Genomic DNA, 18,403 nt, shown 5'->3' with positions numbered 1-18,403 from the left:
GAGAGTCCCTTAGACAGCAAGGAGAGCAAATCAGTCAATCCTAAAGGAAATCAAGCCTGAATATTCATTGTAAGGACTGGTACTGAAGCTAAAGCTCCAGTATTTTGGCCACCTGATGCAAAGAGCTAACTCGTTGGAAGAGACCCTGATGTTGGGAAAGATTAAAGACATGAGGAGAAGGGGTTGACAGAGAATGAGATGGTTGGATGGCGTCACTGACCCGATGAACATGAGTTTGAGCAAACTCCCGGTTATAGTGAAGGACAGGGAAGCCTGGCGTACTGCAGTCCATGGGGTTGCAAAAAGTCGAACGTGACTGAACAACAATAAAAAATAATCGTTATAGCCAATCTCTGTTATTGGTGTTAATGAAATAGATTAATGATGGAGATATATAGGTGGTGGTTGTCATCTCGAGAGAGTATTCAACTGAAGGGGAGGCCGATTCCAGATTAGAAATTTGCTACCGCTGATAAGACTGGTAACTTTTTAGAGATTAATGGTTTCCATTTTAACACTAAAAAGATACACACTAAATGGGAAATAAATGGTTGATGTTTAAAAAATTTTTAATTTGAGTTTTTAATTAATGAAAATTTTAATTACCCAGAGAAGTACAGAAAAGTATATAACAGATCTTTGTGTGTGTAGTCACCTTCAGAATTAAACAGATATTAGTAGTTTATATTTGCTTCAGATTTTTTTCCTTTCTCTTTAAAAAAAGAACATTTCAGATACAGGAACTTTCTTGTTCCTTCATCCCCCAGGTAAATACTATCCTGAAGTTGAAGTGTATCATTCTTGTATATGCTTTTGTACTTTTATGACAGATGAGTGCCTTTTTTTTTTTTTTTTACTATCAGACACATCATATCTTCCATATATCCTGTTTTCTGGGGTTTTTTTAACCATGTTTTGGGGGTATATTCGTGTTGATAAAGGAGGATCTGATTTGCTTATTTCAACTAGTTTACATTGTCTATTATTTGAGTGAAGCCCCCGTAGCTGTGTAACACAGCTATTATTATTTGCAGTAAATTATGTATTTATATGAAGGAGACATTCATTGCTGCAGTAAACATCTCTCCTTATGCATATGGGAAAGTGAGTTTTGTGGCTAGATACCTGTTGGTGGGCTACATGGTTTCTTTTTCTTTTTTCTGTACACTTTTTGTTTTGCCAGTCACTCTCAGAAGCCTAGTATGACTTACAGGGTTGTGTGACACCTACTGCTATCTAATGTGGTTGTTTGTTTTCTGGATCCCTGCCCTAGGATACAACCTTAAGTCTGGCAGGAATTTCATCTCTTGTTTTCTTCTTTGCCTGGCATAGAGTAGGCATTCAATAAATGCTCATTAAATGAATGGATAGTGTATGGAATTGATCTTCTCAAAGCTGTGGGGTGGGTAGACCAGATGGATAGACTGTTATGTCTGTTTTCCTGTGCCCATTGTTCCAGTGAGGAAACTGAAACACAGAGGCCAACTGACTTTTTTAGGTTACATATGCAGATACTAATAGTAGAATTTCTTATCTCTTGGTTTTGTCCAAGCCTGTTTTAAGGTACATGTTAGGATTTATGGTTTTCCTAGAAGATAAGTTCTTGAAAAATCAGAATCTGACAAAATTAGCTTTCCAACTTTCAAGTGTTTATTAAATACTAGTGTATATTTAGCACTTGGAAATTTTAAGTCTGGGAGGTCAGGTCAAGAGTGGTCTTAGCCAGGCAGATTCAAGGTTTACATTTTTTATTCTTTATGACACTTAGTGCTTGGCATATAGATGAGGCATTTTTTCTTATTTGTGGAATGAATGAATGAGCTCTGGAGTCTTTCATGCCCCCTGTCCCTATAGGAGACCCGTGGGCAGTAAACAACTAACTAGAAAAAGCCATAGGAGAAGACGTGAAAAAAAACCAGCAGGACACTAGAAGTCTGCTTTTCCCGAAGGCAGCCGCGCATGTGTTAAGAGCTCGGGTTTGATGAGAGGATGGTCCAGGGGGGTGTCCTTGTGCTCAGAGTTAACTTACTCGGGGTAATAGGGGAGGCAGAGGCCCTGTGGAGAAAAAGCAGGCACCTGAACTTTGGACCTTGGAACACAGCTACTTTCCTCAGAGCCTCATCAAGAAGAAGAGCGTATCAGGGCCCAGGTGGTGGTGGGGTGCCTCATACCTCTGAGCTCCAATAATAAATGGGGAGAACAGGGATTTACTATAGACCAGGCACGGAGCCACACACTTTATAGACAGCGTCCCACGAACCCTCTCTTAACCCCATTAAGTGGGTGGTAGTGTCCACATTTTACCTGTAAGGAGATTGAATCACTTAGCCAGTTACTTAGCTACTGAACCTGCCTGCTACTGCAGGAGAGGTAAGAGATGCTGGTTCGATTCCTGGATCGGGAACATCTCCTAGAGAAGGAAAAGGCAACCCACTCCAGTATTCATGCCTGGAGAATCCCATGGACAGAGGAGCCTGGCAGGCTACAGTCAGTCCATGGTGTCACAAAGAGTCGGACACGACTGAAGTGACTTAGCACTACCTTGCTGAGCTCTCCACTCTTTTCCTAGACCAGTTTTCCTCTGGAGTAGAAGGAAATGAAAGCCTGATTTGTCCAACATGTTCAGAAATTTAAGGAGGAAAAGACTCCTAGAAGTCATCTGCTCAACTTAACCTGCAGTAGCAGTCACAGCCGGAGGCCGTTTCTTGCCCTGAGTTGATCGTTTTCAGGAACTGGGTTTGCTTGTATTTCAGGAACAGAACAAGACCCATCAGAACAAGGCCCAGTTTCCCCCTGAGTTAGTCTCTCCCATCAGGAAGCTTCCGTAAGCCTCTTATCCTTCTCCATCAGAGGGCAGACAGAATGAAAACCACAATCACAGAAAACTAACCAATCTGATCACGTGGACCACAGCCTTGTCTAACTCAATGGAACTATGAGCCATGCCATGTAGAGCCACCCAAGACGGACGGGTCGTGGTGGAGAGTTCTGACAAAACGTGGTCCACTGGAGAAGGGAATGACAAACCACTTCAGTATTCTTGCCATGAGAACCCCATGAACAGTATGAAAAGGTAGAAAGATAGGACACTGAAAGATGAACTTCTCAGGTTGGTAGGTGCCCAATATGCTACTGCAGATCAGTGGAGAAATAACCAGAAAGAATGAAGAGATGGAGCCAAAGCAAAAACAACACCCAGTTGTGGATGTGACTGGCGATGGAAATAAAGTCTGATGCTGTAAAGAGCAATAGTGCATAGGAACCTGGAATGTTAGGTCCATGAATCAAGGCAAATTGAAAGTGGTCAAACAGGAGATGGCAAGAGTGAACATCGACATTTTAGGAAATCAGCGGACTAAAATGGACTGGAATGGGTGAATTTAACTCAGATGACCATTGTATCTACTACTGTGGGCAAGAATCCCTTAGAAGAAATGGAGTAGCTATCATAGTCAACAAATGAGTCTGAAATGCAGTATTTGGATGCAATCTCAAAAACGACAGAATGATATGTGTTCATTTCCAAGACAAACCATCCAATATCACAATAATCCAAGTCCATGCCCTGACCAGTAATGCTGAAGAAGCTGAAGTTGAATGGTTCTGTGAAGACCACTACAAGACCTTCTAGAACTAACACCCGAAAAAGATGTCCTTTTCATTATAGGGGACTGAAATGCAAAAGTGGAAGTCAAGAAATACCTGGAGTAACAGGCAAATTTGGCCTTGGAGTACAGAATGAAGCAGGGCAAAGGCTAATACAGTTTTGCCAAGGGAACACACTGGTCATAGCAAACACCCTCTTCCAGCAACACAAGAGAAGACTCTACACATGGACATCACCAGATGGTCAATACCAAAATCAGACTGATTATGTTCTTTGCAGCCAAAGAGAGAAGCTCTATACAGTCCTCAAAAACAAGACCGGGAGCTGACTGTGGCTCAGATCATGAACTCCTTATTGTCAAATTCAGACTTAAGTTGCAGAAAGTAGGGAAAACCACTAGACCATTCAGGTTATGACCTAAATCAAGTCCCTTACCATTATACAGTGAAAGTGACAAATAGATTCAAGGGATTAGATCTGATAGAGTGCCTGAAGAACCATAGATAGAGGTTTGTGACATTGTATAGGAGGCAGGGATCAAGACCATCCCAAGAAAAAGAAATGCAAAAAGGTAAAATGGTTGTCTGAGGAGCCTTTACAAATAGCTGTGAAATGAAGAGGAGTGAAAGGCAAAGGAGAAAAGGAAACATATACCCATTTGAATGCAGAGTTCCAAAGAAGAGCAAGGAGAGATAAGAAAGCCTTCCTCAGTGATCAGTGGAAAGAAATAGACAAAAACAATAGAATGGGAAAGACTAGAGATCTCTTCAAGAAAATTAGAGATACCAAGGGAACATTTCATGCAAAGATGGGCTCGATAAAGGACAGAAATGGTATGGACCTAACAGAAGCAGAAGATATTAAGAAGAGATGGGAAGAGTGCACAGAAGAACTGTGCAAAAAAGATCTTCATGACCCAGATAATCACGATGGTGTGATCACTCACCTAGAGCCAGACATCCTGGAATGCGAAGTCAAGTGGGCCTTAGGAAGCATCACTACGAACAAAGCTAGTGGAGGTGATGGAATTCCAGTTGAGCTATTTCAAATCCTGAAAGATGATGCTGTGAAAGTGCTGCACTCAATATGCCAGCAAATTTGGAAAACTCAGCAGTGGCCACAGGACTGGAAAAGGTCAGTTTTCATTCCAATCCCAAAGAAAGGCAATGCCAAAGAATGCTCAAACTACCACACAATTGCACTCATCTCACACGCTAGCAAAGTAATGCTCAAAATTCTTCAAGCCAGGCTTCAACAGTATGAGAACCGTGAACTTCCAGATGTTGAAGCTGGTTTTAGAAAAGGCAGAGGAACCAGAGATCAAATTGAGTCATATCCTTTGGATCATCAAAAAAGTGAGAGAGTTCCAGAAAAACATCTACTTCTGTTTTATTGACTACGCCAAAGCCTTTGACTGTGTGGATCACAGGAAACTGGAAAATTCTTAAAGAGATGGGAATACCAGACCACCTGACCTGCCTCCTGAGAAACCTGTATGCAGGTCAGGAAGCAACAGTTAGAACTGGACATGGAACAACAGACTGGTTCCAAATCGGGAAAGGAGTACGTCAAGGCTGTATATTGTCACCCTGCTTATTTAACTTCTATGCAGAGTACATCATGAGAAATATTGGACTGGATGAAGCACAAGCTGAGAGAAATACCAGTAATCTCAGATATGCACATGCCACCACACTTATGGTGGAAAGTGAAGAACTAAAGAGCCTCTTGATGAAAGTGAAAGAGGAGAGTGAAAAAGTTGGCTTAAAACTCAACATTCAGAAAACTAAGATCATGACATCTGGCCCCATCACTTCATGGGAAATATATGGGGAAACAGTGGAAACAGTGACAGACTTTATTGTTTTGTGCTCCAAAATCACTGCAGATGGTGATTGCAGCTGTGAAATTAGAAGACGCTTACTCCTTGGAAGAAAAGTTATGACCAAACTAGACAGCGTATTAAAAAGCAGAGACTTTACCAACAAAGGTCCATCTAGTCAAAGCTATGGTTTTTCCAGTAGTCACGTATGGATGTGAGAGTTGGACTCTAAAGAAAGCTGAGCACCGAAGAATTAATGCTTTTGCACTGTGGTGTTGGGGAAGACTTTGAGAGTCCCTTGGACAGCAAGGAGATCCAACCAGTCCATTCTAATGGAAATTAGTCCTGAATATTCATTGGAAGGACTGATGCTGAAGCTGAAACTCCAATACTTTGGCCACCTGATGCGAAGAACTGACTCATTTGAAAAGACTCTGATGCTGGGAACGACTGAAGGCAAGAGAGAAGGGGACGACAGAGGATGAGATGGTTGGATGGCATCACTAACTCAATGGACATGAGTTTGAGTAAACTCCGGGAGTTGGTGATGGACAGGGAAGCCTGGTGTGCTGCAGTCCATGGTGTCGGAAAGAGTCGGACACGACTGAGGGACTGAACTGCGCTGAACAGGAACAAAATTTAAGCTTGGGCCTTGGGGTGTGCATCTGTGAAGCCCCTTCGTTCCAGCGCTCTCCACTGGAGGAGTGAAGGTCTGGTGCCTGCCTGGAGAGTTATACTGTAACGTCAGAGTTTTTGCTGATTAGGTGATTTCCTGGAGTCTGATTAAGTTTCTCTCCCCTGCTAACCTCCTGGTCCTGTTTCTTGCTGTGGTTTATCATGGCCATAAGATGGTGCTACAGCTTCACAGTCGGCCTTGGGAAAGGCCTGGGGAGAAGGGAGAAAGAACACCTCCTGCCGTGGTCAGGCACTCCGGCATCAATCCAGTCTCAAGCACTGTGTAGGAGCTGTGACTTCAGGGCTTCTCATGCTTTCTTTCGTGACGGGCATTTTTCAGGTCTCCAGGAGAGGTAGGGAGGCTTACTTAGAGCCAGGCCAACTATTTCTCTCTGCAGAATGGTCTGGATCCTACTGGTATAGAATAAATAACTTCAACTGGGAGGAAACACCTGTAGCCTCTGTCCTTCCACTCCATTTGGAGCCCTTTGGACTGTGCTGTTATCTCATCTGTCACATGTATACTTAAAAAAAAAAAAAAGAGGTGGGCAAACCCCACTGGCACAACAGGGTAGTTTTTGAATCCAACTTTTCAGGCCTTTAATTCAGACTTCCTGCCCTGCTGCAATTTGAGTAAAAACCATCTGGGCCTCATTTTAGCAACTTCCTCTCTCACTCCCAAATAGCAAGAGTTATCTTTTCATTTGAGTTCTTGGTCTTTGTGAGTCTAGTTGCCAGTTCAAAACAGTGGAGTATCTTCCTGTTTTACTTAACTGAATACAGACTTGCATCCCCGCTGCAAGTAGAAACAGTGTAATCCAGGGTTCAAGTTCAGAGTCTTTCAAACAGGCAGCCACGTTCTGACTGAAGCCTTGAGCAAGTAAATCCATTTTTCTTGACCCTTAGTTTCTTTACCTGTAAAGTGTAAAATGATAGTTTTGACTTCATTTGGTTACTGTGGGAATTGAATGAGAATCTATAGCTTAGCACAGGGTGTGGTACATGACGAAATGCTAAAACTGCATTAGCTGTCGGCAGCAGCAGTAATTACTGTTGAACATTCATGTCAAGTATTGTTCAACAGAAACACTGCTTCTCTGTTGTATTTGTAAGTGGTATCCTTTTTACCCAACATCCATAATACTGTACTCAAAACTGATTTCCGGGTGTTCCCTCTGTGTGTCATCGGCCAGCAGAATTAACAGATGTCTGTCTGTCTTTCTCTCTCTCTGAAAAGGAGGGAAAGAAATGCTGCAAAAGTCTAGATCTTTAAAGCATGTGTTTCTTTTGTAACTATGAAGATTAGGCCCTGGTCTCCAGGTTATCATTTTATTGTTTCTTGACCTGAAAATTTTGAGAATATGTTAATCCTGTTAGATATTTTCTTTTGGACATCTCGGTGCAGCTGTTGAAATCTAGCTCCCTTCACAGTTTGGGGGCCATAGTCCTCGGCCTTGGTTCTTCCCGGCCCTGATTCCTCTCGGCCCTTCCCTTCCTGGTTGGTACCAGCAGCTGGTTCGCTTTTCCCCTCTTTCTTCTCCTCCTTCCTTCACGTTACCTTCTCCCAGGGCCTCTCTTCTTTCCCCCTCCCTTTTCCATTTACTCATACATTCCCTCCCTCCATCCCGCCCTCCCTAATTCCTCCCCTCCCCTGGTTCCTAGCTCCTTTTTGCTTTCTGTTTGTGTTTCTGAGGGCCGTGCTCCAATTACCTCATATTTGGAGAGAGGAAGCTGTAGCCAATCCGGTTTCTGTCTGCTTTTAGGTCAAGTGATTTCTGAACTGCAGTGAGATGCTTTGAATTTGTCTTGTTGCAGCTCTGAGCCTGTAAGATGGCTGTCTGAACCGGCAGCGGCTGGAAGAGACAGAGAGAGAGGCGGGGAGGGAGGGAGGAAGAATTGGAGGGGTTGCCGGCATAGTGCATGTTTTTAAATGTACATCTAATCCGATGAAGCCGAGGTTGGGATTTCTCTGGGATCCCAGGACTGGCTTAGCTGCGTTTTTGCAGAGATTAGGAGAGGAAAGCAATGGGAAATTCGCTGGGCTGCGTTAAGGAGCCGAAAGATTCAATAGCCGTTCCCGAGAAGGCTCCCATATCTCCTAAGAAAAGGGTTCGGTTCAAAAGGAAGTGGAAGGGGAAGAAAACCCCTACTCCAGCAGCATCCCGTGAGGAAGAACCCTTGCAGGGAACTGGAGCCCTCGAAGAGACCGGAACCCTGACGAAGTTAACAGTGAGTCTCCAGAAGGGGGAAGGAGTGGGAGGGGCCGAGCCACCACCACCCCTTGACATGTTACTGCCCGGGGACTCGGCCCCCAGCTCAGGGGTGGGAGCCCAGGGCATGATTGTTCAGGTGAAGGAGAGGTTCCAGGGGGAGATCCAGACCGCTCAGCTTTTGTTGGAGAATGAGTCATCAGTTGCCGGAGGGGTCTGGGATTCCCTGGAAGAGGGGACGACTGTCATCGCTCACCTGCTCGATAACCCTGCAGAAAGGAACTGCGAGAAGTCAGTGAGCCAACTGGTGGAATTTCCGAGGACAGCCTCCTGCAGCAGCAGGGCCGTGCTGCTGCCTTTGCACAGGGGGACTGCAGTGGAGAAAGGAGCTGCTCAGCTAGGAATCAGGAGCAGTGCTTCCCCCAGGACAGACCACTCCGCCGACACAGACAGTCTTTCTGCCAGCTGGAGTGTTGGCAGAGGAACCAAGGGCATCTTAAGTGCCCCTCAGACAGGTCCCTGGACTGTGGAACATTCCACTCCTTCATCACTGCCAGACCAGCCAAGAGGCCAGAGCTGCCCAGAGCCTGCCCACGTGGGTCGAGTGCCCCCCCAGGTGCCCAGACTGCCTGCTTCTCAGAGTGACGTATCCATCAGTGGCCCGACTGTGAGCATCTTGCCGTCCTCCTCCGGCTATGGCAGTGATGGGCCCCACTTACATGGAATCCAGCCTAAAGACCTGGAGCCTGAAAAGAGCTCCACATCCTTCTCAGAAGAGGATGGCACCCTTTCTTTGGAGGCAAGCCACGCCCCCTTATGGGGTCTAGAGTTGACGGGTGGGCATGCTTAAGGGATAGTCAAGCGGCGGTTTGCATTACTGGCCTCAAACTTACAGAAGTGGAGTGCAGCGAGCAGTGAGGAGTGCGATGCTGCTTCTTACACTTTACCTGTCAGTCAGATACCGGGAGTTAGCCACTGCTACGCTTGGCAAGCAGAATCTGTTTCAGGTCTGCCCCTTGATGCTTGAAACCGGCTTCTTGTCTCTGGGGACTCCCTGACTCTGGGTAATCATGCCACATAATTGCTCAAGCTCTCTGGTGGGGTTATCTCTCAAGGTGCAGTGCTAGGTAATACTTCCCTCTCAGCAGGTCTGTTTATCAGCTTCCCTGCTGTAGGAGGTCGTGGTGTACACGGAGGTTACGGGGAGGCTGGCTGACTCTCTGAAGTGAGGTGGAAGGGGTCAGGGGCAGGCACTGTCTTCTGTGTGCGTGTGGCTGCTCTTCTCCCTGGAGGATGGTGTCCTTCCTGGAGCTGATGTAATCCTTCTCCCGAGGGGACACTGCTAACAACACCCATTCCCAAGGTGAAGCGGCTAGTCCTCCACTGGTTCCTAATTCCAGCACTGGAGGAGAGGGACATAGGTTTATCTGAAGATTAGTCCAGAACTTGAGGGGGCAGATAGAGGGGGTTAGAGCAGGCTGAAGGTTCAAGGCTAGAAACGATCTGTTTTCTGATCAGACTTGTTTATGTCTCTGACATGTTTTTGTTTGTGAGATACATATTTAGACGTAAGTGGAGGTGGTGGTAGTGATAGGTGGTGGGTGCTGTGGGTGTTTTTAGGAGTCAAGGAGCAAGTGAGAATTTAAGAGCTCTGAGCACAGAGGAGGGAAAACCCCAGGTGGTACAGGGTCTGGTCTGGCATATGTGGGGTGGAGGTGTACGTGGCTGAAGTTATAATCATCGATGACTGAAGAACTTTTGTTGGCATATCGGTCTCTGCAGCAGAAGAAAAAACTTTAGGGTGCCAGAGGGCCAGAGGTAGAAGATGGAGCGGGGCATTTTCCGTGTTGGGCTGTGGGCAGCTGCCCTGGTGCCTGCAGAACAGACAGGGTCCCACGTGCTGGTGCCCTGCTTCTCACCAAAAGCAGGACGCTGGGGAGAGATGCAAATTTAAGGTGACCTGTGATTAAAATGCCTATTTGGGTGATGAATTTACCCCACGGATAGGCCCATTTCAGTGCCCTTTGTTATTATAGAGTTTGGAGACTCTGAACAGTTGGAGGAAAAAAATGGTCTTTGAAAAATCTTTATTACGTGATTGGGCAAGAAGCATCCTTGGACTTTGCATATAAAAATGTGTGCGTGTGTGTGTGTGTGTGTTAAGGTGGGGACGGAGGTGGTGAGGCTGCTGGGGTGGAGTGTATCTGAGTATCATTGGATAAGAGGGAACGTCAAAGTCGGCTTTTACCTTGGTACAGAACAGATGTAGAGCAATTGCGGCAGAACCGGTGGCTGAACTGATCGCTCTTTTGATATTCCTGAAGTTGTGGAGGGAATCGTGATGATTTAGGATACATGCTTAGAATAAAGTGTGAGGTTTTCAGAAAGTTTGGAATATAAAATGTGAAGGAGCTCACATTTAGCGGAAGTCAGTTCAAGATAGGAGAATGCACTGGCAACCCACTCCAGTACTCTTACCTGGGAAATCAGTTGGATGGAGGAGCCTGGTAGGCTGCAGTCCATGGGGTCGCTAAGAGTTGGACACGACTGAGCAACTTCACTTTCCCTTTTCCCTTTCATGCATTGGAGAAGGAAATGGCAACCCATTCCAGTGTTCTTGCCTGGAGAATCCCAGGGACGGCGGAGCCTGGTGGGTTGCCGTCTATGGGGTCGCACAGAGTCGGACACGACTGAAGTGACTTAGCAGCAGCAGCAGTTCAAGATAATGTCCAGTAGGTGTCCAGTAGGTGACTGTGGTACTTCTGGAGCAGGAAGGCTCTGGACAACTCTGTGAGGAGCCTCCAAGAAGACATTGGTAGAAGAAACCTCTGGACCGTGGCCTATAGTTTGACCGAATCAACAGCAGTGTGATTCTTGGGCTGTTCAGTATGAGAATCGTACTGGTGTGTGGTGCTTTCTGGGCAGTCAAGCTCTTCATCCCGTCCCAGCTTCCCCGAGATCAGACACAACCAGACTACACAGTTATGGCCTAGGAAGAAAAACTAGATGACCCGGAGTCAGTTGAGAAGCCTGGCACGTCTTTGAGGTTCTGTGTCCATCTGGTGATGCAGGGACCTCAGACTGTATGACCATCCTGTATGACAGATAAGAAGTGACTTCTCAAGATGAGTGTCCTGTATCCCTTAAGGATGAAGGTCCTTAAGTTCACAGGGGCCTGAAACCTTCCTTGGCCTCTGAAGGTCTTGTCTTCAGGGAGCTGCACCCTACCTGGCAGGCTGCTCACAAGGCCTGGAAACAGTGACAGCAAGAGAGGAAGGGGAGCGTGTTCTGACACTGCAGATCTCCTGGGAAATGTGGGTTGAGCCTCAGGGTGAGAGCATCTGACTGGAATGTGAGGGCCCTGGGAGGACGTAGGGGTCAGGAGAGCAGCTGCTGCTGGTCACACACCAGCTCCTTCCTAAAGAGGGAGCAGCAGGCACTCCAACAGAGTTGATTTTTTGTCTGTTGGTTGGTTCCTGTTTTGTTTTGTCTTTAACATGTCAGGGTAGAAAACAGAAAACTTTACGCTCTGGAGTGGTGTCTGTCCTTGACATAACTCAGGCCGCATTGTCTCTCTCCGCATGGTGACGGAGTGGGGCCAGGCTGTGCTGGCACGGAAGCTTGGCAGTGGGTTTGTTTCTTTTCAGGACAGAGAGAAATGGGAACTGATTCTGATTCTGCTGAGTGCCGGCTTTGGGTAATAGACGACAAATAGTCAGCTTTTCTGTTCACCTGGTAGAGCTGATTCTTCTCTTGACAGGAAACAGTTAACAACAGAAACAGGATGACAGTGGCCAGGGGACAAAAATGGTTTTCAGGATGATAAGTAGACTTGGATTTGGAGGTGGGTAGGAGCGAGTTAACAGCAATTGTACTTTGATGTCAGACAAAGGGCTTCGCTGGTCCAATCCATCTCTCAGGAGGACTCCCTGCTCCCAGCTGCCATCAATAGCTATAATACCTGGCTTAATGGAACAAGGAAAATTGTTGAAAATCCTTTTCTTTTCTCCCTTGGCTCCACGTCCAGTCTCCTGGCCATGGTTAGTGGATTCTGTTGAATGAAGAATTTGTCCGAATACCATTGCCCTTGCCACAAACCCTTAGATTTCGGGTAAATAGTCAGAAAACACTGGGGCTAGACATGATGAGAAAGAAATCAGTTGGTATATTATTTTCTGGGCTAAGCCTTTTCAGTTATAAGTATCCCTTTCCCATTTCTCCTCTTTAATTATAGAGAAAGTTGTTTTTACTAACACTGGCTTTGTATTGCAAGAAGAAAGCAAAATTAACGAGATGATACTATTGGAGGAATTTAGCAGTTAAAGTTACAGTTAGACCTTCATTTAAGAAAGGAGTTTTTTCTTTTAAAAAGTTTTAATTAAAAATACTACCAAATAATAATCATTATTTTTCAGGTATAACAATGGTGTTGTGACTGTTAAAAAAAAATCTTTTTAGAGACACATACTGAAGTGTTTTTGGAAGAAATGAGAGTGTGGAATTTGCTTTATGATAATAGGGGAGGAGTGAAGTAGGTGGAGTGTAGATGAAGCAAGATCAGCTATGAGTTGATATGGTTGGAACTGGGTGATTGGTAATAGGAATTCACAATATCATTCTTTTTTTGTATATATTTGGTATTTTCCAATTCAAGTGGAACATTTTTTCTGAGTTTTGGTTTGTTTTTCACTGCTCTTCACTAATTTATTTTGTTTTGGAAAATTACTTTTGTCAAATTATGTTATTTATATTAACGTATAATGAGTTTATTATCTTTTAAAAAAAATATCATCTGCATACCTCTGGGACCACCAGTTTCTTCTCTGTATCTGTAAACTTTTTTTTTTTTTAAAGCTTTCCATATATAAGAAGAATCATACAGTATTGTCTTTCTCTGTCTGATTTATTTCACTTATCATAATACCCTCGAGATCCAATGATGTTGCAAATGACAGGATTTCATTCTTTTTAATGGCTGAATAATATTCCATTGAGTATATATGCCACAATTCCTTTATCTGTTCATCCATTGATGGACATTTCAGTTGTTTCCAAATCTTAGTTATTGTAAATAAAGCTGCAGTGAAGGTGCATATATTTTTTTAAGTTAGTATTTTCATTTTCTTTGGATAAGTACCAGAAGTGATGTTGAGCATCTTTTGATATACCTGTTGACCATCTGTGTGACTTCTTTGGAAAAAACATGTATTCTGATCTGCCCATTTTTAAATGGGATAGTTTATGTTTTTGCTGTTGAGTTGTGTAAATTCTTTTCTGTATTTTGGATGTTAACTTCTTATCAGATGTATGATTAGCAAATATTTCCTCCCATTCAATGGGTTGTCTTTTCATTTTGTTGGTGGTTTCCTTTGCTGTGTAGAAGCTTTTTGTGTGTCTGTTGTTGATGTTTTATGTGTGTGTGTTGTTGTTTTGCTATTGGCATCAAATTAACTACATCATTGCTCAAATCTGTGTCAAGGAACTTGCTGCTTGTTTTCTTTCTTTCCTTTTTTTTTTTTTTTAAACTTCTTATTTTGTATTGGGGTATAGCCAATGAACAGTGTTGTGATAGTTTCAGGTGAATAGGGAAGGGACTCAACTATATACATACACACACACACACACACACACAGAGATATCCATTCTCCCCCAAACTCCCCTCCCATCCATTCTGTCAAATAGTATTGAGCAGAGTTGCATGTGCCATACAGTAGGTACTTGTTGGTTATCCATTTTAAATAGTAGCAGAGTATACATGTCCATCCCAAACTGCCTAACTATTCCTTCGCACAAGCAACCTTAAGTTTGTTCTCTAAGTCTGTGAGTCTCTGTTTTGTAAATTCATCCGTATCATTTCTTTTTAGATTCCACATATAAGGGATGACCTTCTCTGTTCCTGTGTTTTCTTCTAGGAGTTTTATGATTTTAGGTCTTATGGTCAAGTCTTTAATCCACTTTGAGTTAATTTGGAGATATGGTGTAAGATAGTGGTTGAGTTTTATTCTTTTGCGTGTGGCTGTTGTTTTCCCAACACCATTTATTGAAGAGACTCTCCTTTCCCCATTGTGCATTTTTGGCTCCTTTTTTTGTAAATTAATTGACTGCATATGCATGGGTTTGTTTCTGGGCTTTATCTTCTGTTTCATTTATCTATGTGTCTATTTTTATGCCAAATATCATACTGTTTTAATTATTACATCTTTGTAATGTTGTTGGAAATTGGGGAGCATGATGCCTCCAGCTTTGTTCTTTTCTCCAGATTGCTTTGGTTAATCAGTGTGTGTGTGTGTGTGTGTGTGTGTGTGTGTGTGTGTGTGTGTGTTTCCATATACATTTTAGGATTATTTGTTCTAATTGAAAAATGCCATTGGAATTTTTATAGAGATTGTTTTGAATTTGTAAGTTGCTTTGAGTCGTATGGACATTCTAACAGTATTGATTCTTCTAGTTTGTGAGCACAGAATTTCTTTCCATTTATTTGTGTTGAAATTTATTTCATTTCTGTCTTATAGTTATCAATATACAGGTCTTTCACCTTCTTGGTTGAATTTATTCTTAGATATTTTATTCTTTTTGATGCAGTTGTAAATGGGATTGTTTTCTTAATTCTCTTTCTGATTGTTTGTTACTAGTGTATAAAAATGGAACAGATTTTTGTATATTGATTTTGTATTCTGCAAATTACTGAATTTGTTTATTCCAATAGTTTTTGATGTCTTTAGGAGTCCTTAGGGTTTTCTATATATAATATCCTGTCATCTGCAAATTGTGGCACTTTTATGTCTTCCTTTCCAATTTGGATGCCTTTTATTTCTTTTCCTTGCCTAATAGCTCTGGTTAGGACTTTCAGCATCCTGCTGAATAAAGTGGTGAGAGTAGACATCCTTGTCTTGTTCCTGATCTTAAAGGAAGGACTTTCATCTTTTCATCATCGAGTATAATGAACATTATGATGAAATACCTTTCCTCTATACCTGCTTTGTTGAGAATTTTTATCATAAATGTTGTTGAATTTTGTCAAGTGATTTTTATGCATCTGTTGAGATGATACGACATTTGTTCTTCTTTTTGTTAATGTGTGGTATATCACATTGACTGATTTATGGACGTTGAACTATCCTTGCATAACTGGAATAAATCCTACTTGATCATGGTATATGATCCTTTTAATGTATTGTTGAATTTGGTTTGCTAATATTATTTTGAGGATTTTTGGATCTATGTTCATCAGGGATGTTAGCCTGTAATTTTCTTTTCTTGTGTTGTTTTTGTCTGGTTTTGTTAGCAAGGTAATGCTGGCCTCATAAAATGAGTTTAGAAGAAATTTAAGAAGTATTGGTGTTAATTCTTCTTTGAATGTTTGATAGAGTCTATCACTGAAGCTGTCCTAGATTTTTGTTTGTTGAGAGATTTTTGATTACTGAGTCATTCTCCTTGCTATTAATCAGTCTGTTCAGATTTTTCTTTTCATCTTGATTCAGTCTTGTTAGGTTGTGTATTTCTAGGAATTCATCCATATCTTCTAGGTTGTCCAACTTGTTGGTGTATAATTTTTCATAGTAGTCTCTTAGAATCCTTTGTATTTCTATAGCATCAATTGTAACATCTTCTCTTTCATTTCTGGTTTTGTGTACTCTGTTTTTCTTGGTGAGTCTAGCTGAAGGATTGCCAATTTTATTAATCTTGTCAAAGAACCAGCTGTTAGTTTCGTTATTCTTCTCTACTGTTAGGAAAAATAATGGTGGAATTATTATACAGTGCAAGGAGCTTCCCTGGTGGCTCAGCTGGTAAAGAACCCTCCTGCCAATGCAGGTGATTCAAGAGAAGTGGGTTCAATCCCTGGGTCTGGAAAATCCCCTGGAGAAGGGAATGGCAAACCACTCCAGTATTCTTACCTGAAAAATTCCATGGATAGAGAAGCCTGGCAGGCTACAGTCCATGGAGTTGCAAAGTGTTGGATACGACTGAGCACACACGTGTGCACACCCACACACATGATATAGTGCATATGCTGAAAAAAGATTATTGTCCAGAATATTTGAAGTGTAGCATAAGTGAAGTGGTTAAGAGTATGGAGCCAGGTTGGCTGAGTTTGAATTCTAGCTCTACTACTTACTGGCAGTGTACCTCAGGGCAAGTTACTTAATATCTTTGTGGCACAATTTCCTCATTTGTAAACTGAGGATAAGAATAGTATATACTTTTCAGGGTTGTTGTGAGAATTATAAGAGTTAATGCAAGTAAAACACAATGAAAGTGAAAGTGTTAGTCACTCAGTCATCAGTTATTAATATTATTTAAATAATTTCTATAAATAAACAAGAAAAATGTAAACATGCTAGTAGAAAAAATAGGGGAAAGCCCAGGAATAAGCAATTCACAAAAAGAAGAAGAAAAAAAGCCCAAATGCCTCATACACAGGATTCTTTCTCATTAGTATTCAAATATATAAAACTCAAAATAACAACAGAATGCTATTTTATACCCATGAGACTGGCAGAAAATAAAAAGTTTGAAAATGCATAGTGTAGGCAAAGATGCAGAATGATGGAAAAAACACTTTACACCCTTGTTGATAGAAGTATAAATTGGTGGTGTTATTTGGACAGTAGTTTGGAGAAGGCAATGGCACCCCACTCTAGTACTCTTGCCTGGAAAATCCCATGGACGGAAGAGCCTGGTAGGCTACAGTCCATGGGGTCAAGAAGAGTTGGACACGACTGAGCGACTTCACTTCGCTTGGCAATATTTAGGAGAATTTTAAAATGCCCATATTCTGTGATCCAGGATTTCCATTCTAATTATATTCCCTGAAAAGTCTTCGATGACTCTGAATTTGAATATTGAAAGGAGAGCTCCTCTGATCTTTACCTAATTCTTCTGTTGGTAATAAACACAGCTGCCATAAGATCTCTCTAGCGAGGCATTTGTAATGAGTTACTACCTTGTACCCTCACCTGTTTCTTGAATGAAAGTTTTCAAAGTCTGATGCCTTCACTGTAATAGGGTGAAGTCAGCTAGAAACTTCAAGACACATGAATCAAATATTATTATTAGCTCATTATATCTAGTTCATTCCCTGAGACTTACGTAGACTTTACAAAGTTCACATTCCTCAGCCTGGTATTTCCAACCCCTCCATAATCTGTCTAATATTCTCTCCTATATCAATTCCCAAGTAGAACTTTCATTTCTTAATGGGTCGACCTCTTAACCATCTACTACTATTCCTGTTCCAGCTTCTAATCTTTGTTTGTATCTACTTTCTACATAGAATTCTTTTCTTCATTTTTTTTGACTGTTTCTATAACATCCTTCAAGGATGAGTTTAAATCACACTTCTTTAAGAAGTATTTTTATCACTCTGAAGTGAAGTGAAAGTCACTCAGTCGTGTCCCACTCTTTGCGACCCCATGGGCTATACAGTCCATGGAATTCTCCAGGCCAGAATACTGGAGTGGGTAGCCGTTCCCTTCTCCAGGGGATCTTCCCAACCCAGGGATCGAACCCAGGTCTCCTGCATTGCAGGCGGATTCTTTACCAGCTGAGCCACCAGGGAAGCCCATTTTTTATCACTCTAGCCCATACTAATTATAAATTATGCTGAGATCCTCTATTGAATATTACTATTTACTATATTTTTTAAAAAATATATTTATTTATTTGCTGGGTCTTAGTGCAGCACATGTGGAGAAGGAAATGGCAGCCCACTCGCTCCAGTGTTCTTGCCTGGAGAAATCCCATGGACAGAGGAGCCTGGCAGGCTGCAGTCCATGGGATCACAAAGGGTTGGACATGACTGAAGCGACTTAGCATGCACACATGCCTTACAGCATGTGGGATCTTCAGTATTCATTGCAGCATACAGGATTTTTACAGATAGCATGTGGACTCTTAGTTGCAGCATTTGGGATCTAGTTCCCTGATCAGGGATTGAACCCAGGTCTCCTACATTGGGAGTATGGCATTTTAACCACTGATCACCAGGGAAGTCTCTATTTACTATATTATTGTTCCTTTTTGGGGGCCTTAAATTATGTGAAACTCTTTCCTGTGATTTTACCACATATGCCTAAATACAAGATAAAG

General features: G+C 42.5%; 1 protein-coding gene and 1 long non-coding RNA gene across 3 annotated transcripts in view; one reads left to right on the top strand and one right to left on the bottom strand.

Annotated features, from left to right (window-relative positions):
- The window catches only part of MACF1 (microtubule actin crosslinking factor 1), a 350,958-nt gene that overhangs the window by 159,219 nt on the left and 173,336 nt on the right, over positions 1-18,403 (top strand). The window lies entirely within an intron of this gene.
- Positions 6,680-13,213, bottom strand: LOC145506762 (uncharacterized). The gene is made up of 4 exons (XR_014054311.1): positions 10,793-13,213; positions 9,262-9,716; positions 7,815-7,957; positions 6,680-7,019 (listed from the first exon to the last, which is right to left on the bottom strand). It is a non-coding gene; the product is annotated as an uncharacterized LOC145506762 (long non-coding RNA).

The sequence above is a fragment of the Giraffa tippelskirchi genome, chromosome 5 (genome assembly GCF_054371585.1).
Source record: "Giraffa tippelskirchi isolate mGirTip1 chromosome 5, T2T-mGirTip1v1.2.pri, whole genome shotgun sequence".
NCBI classification, from domain to species: Eukaryota; Metazoa; Chordata; class Mammalia; order Artiodactyla; family Giraffidae; genus Giraffa; species Giraffa tippelskirchi.
This window is presented reverse-complemented; position numbering and strand designations above follow the sequence as displayed.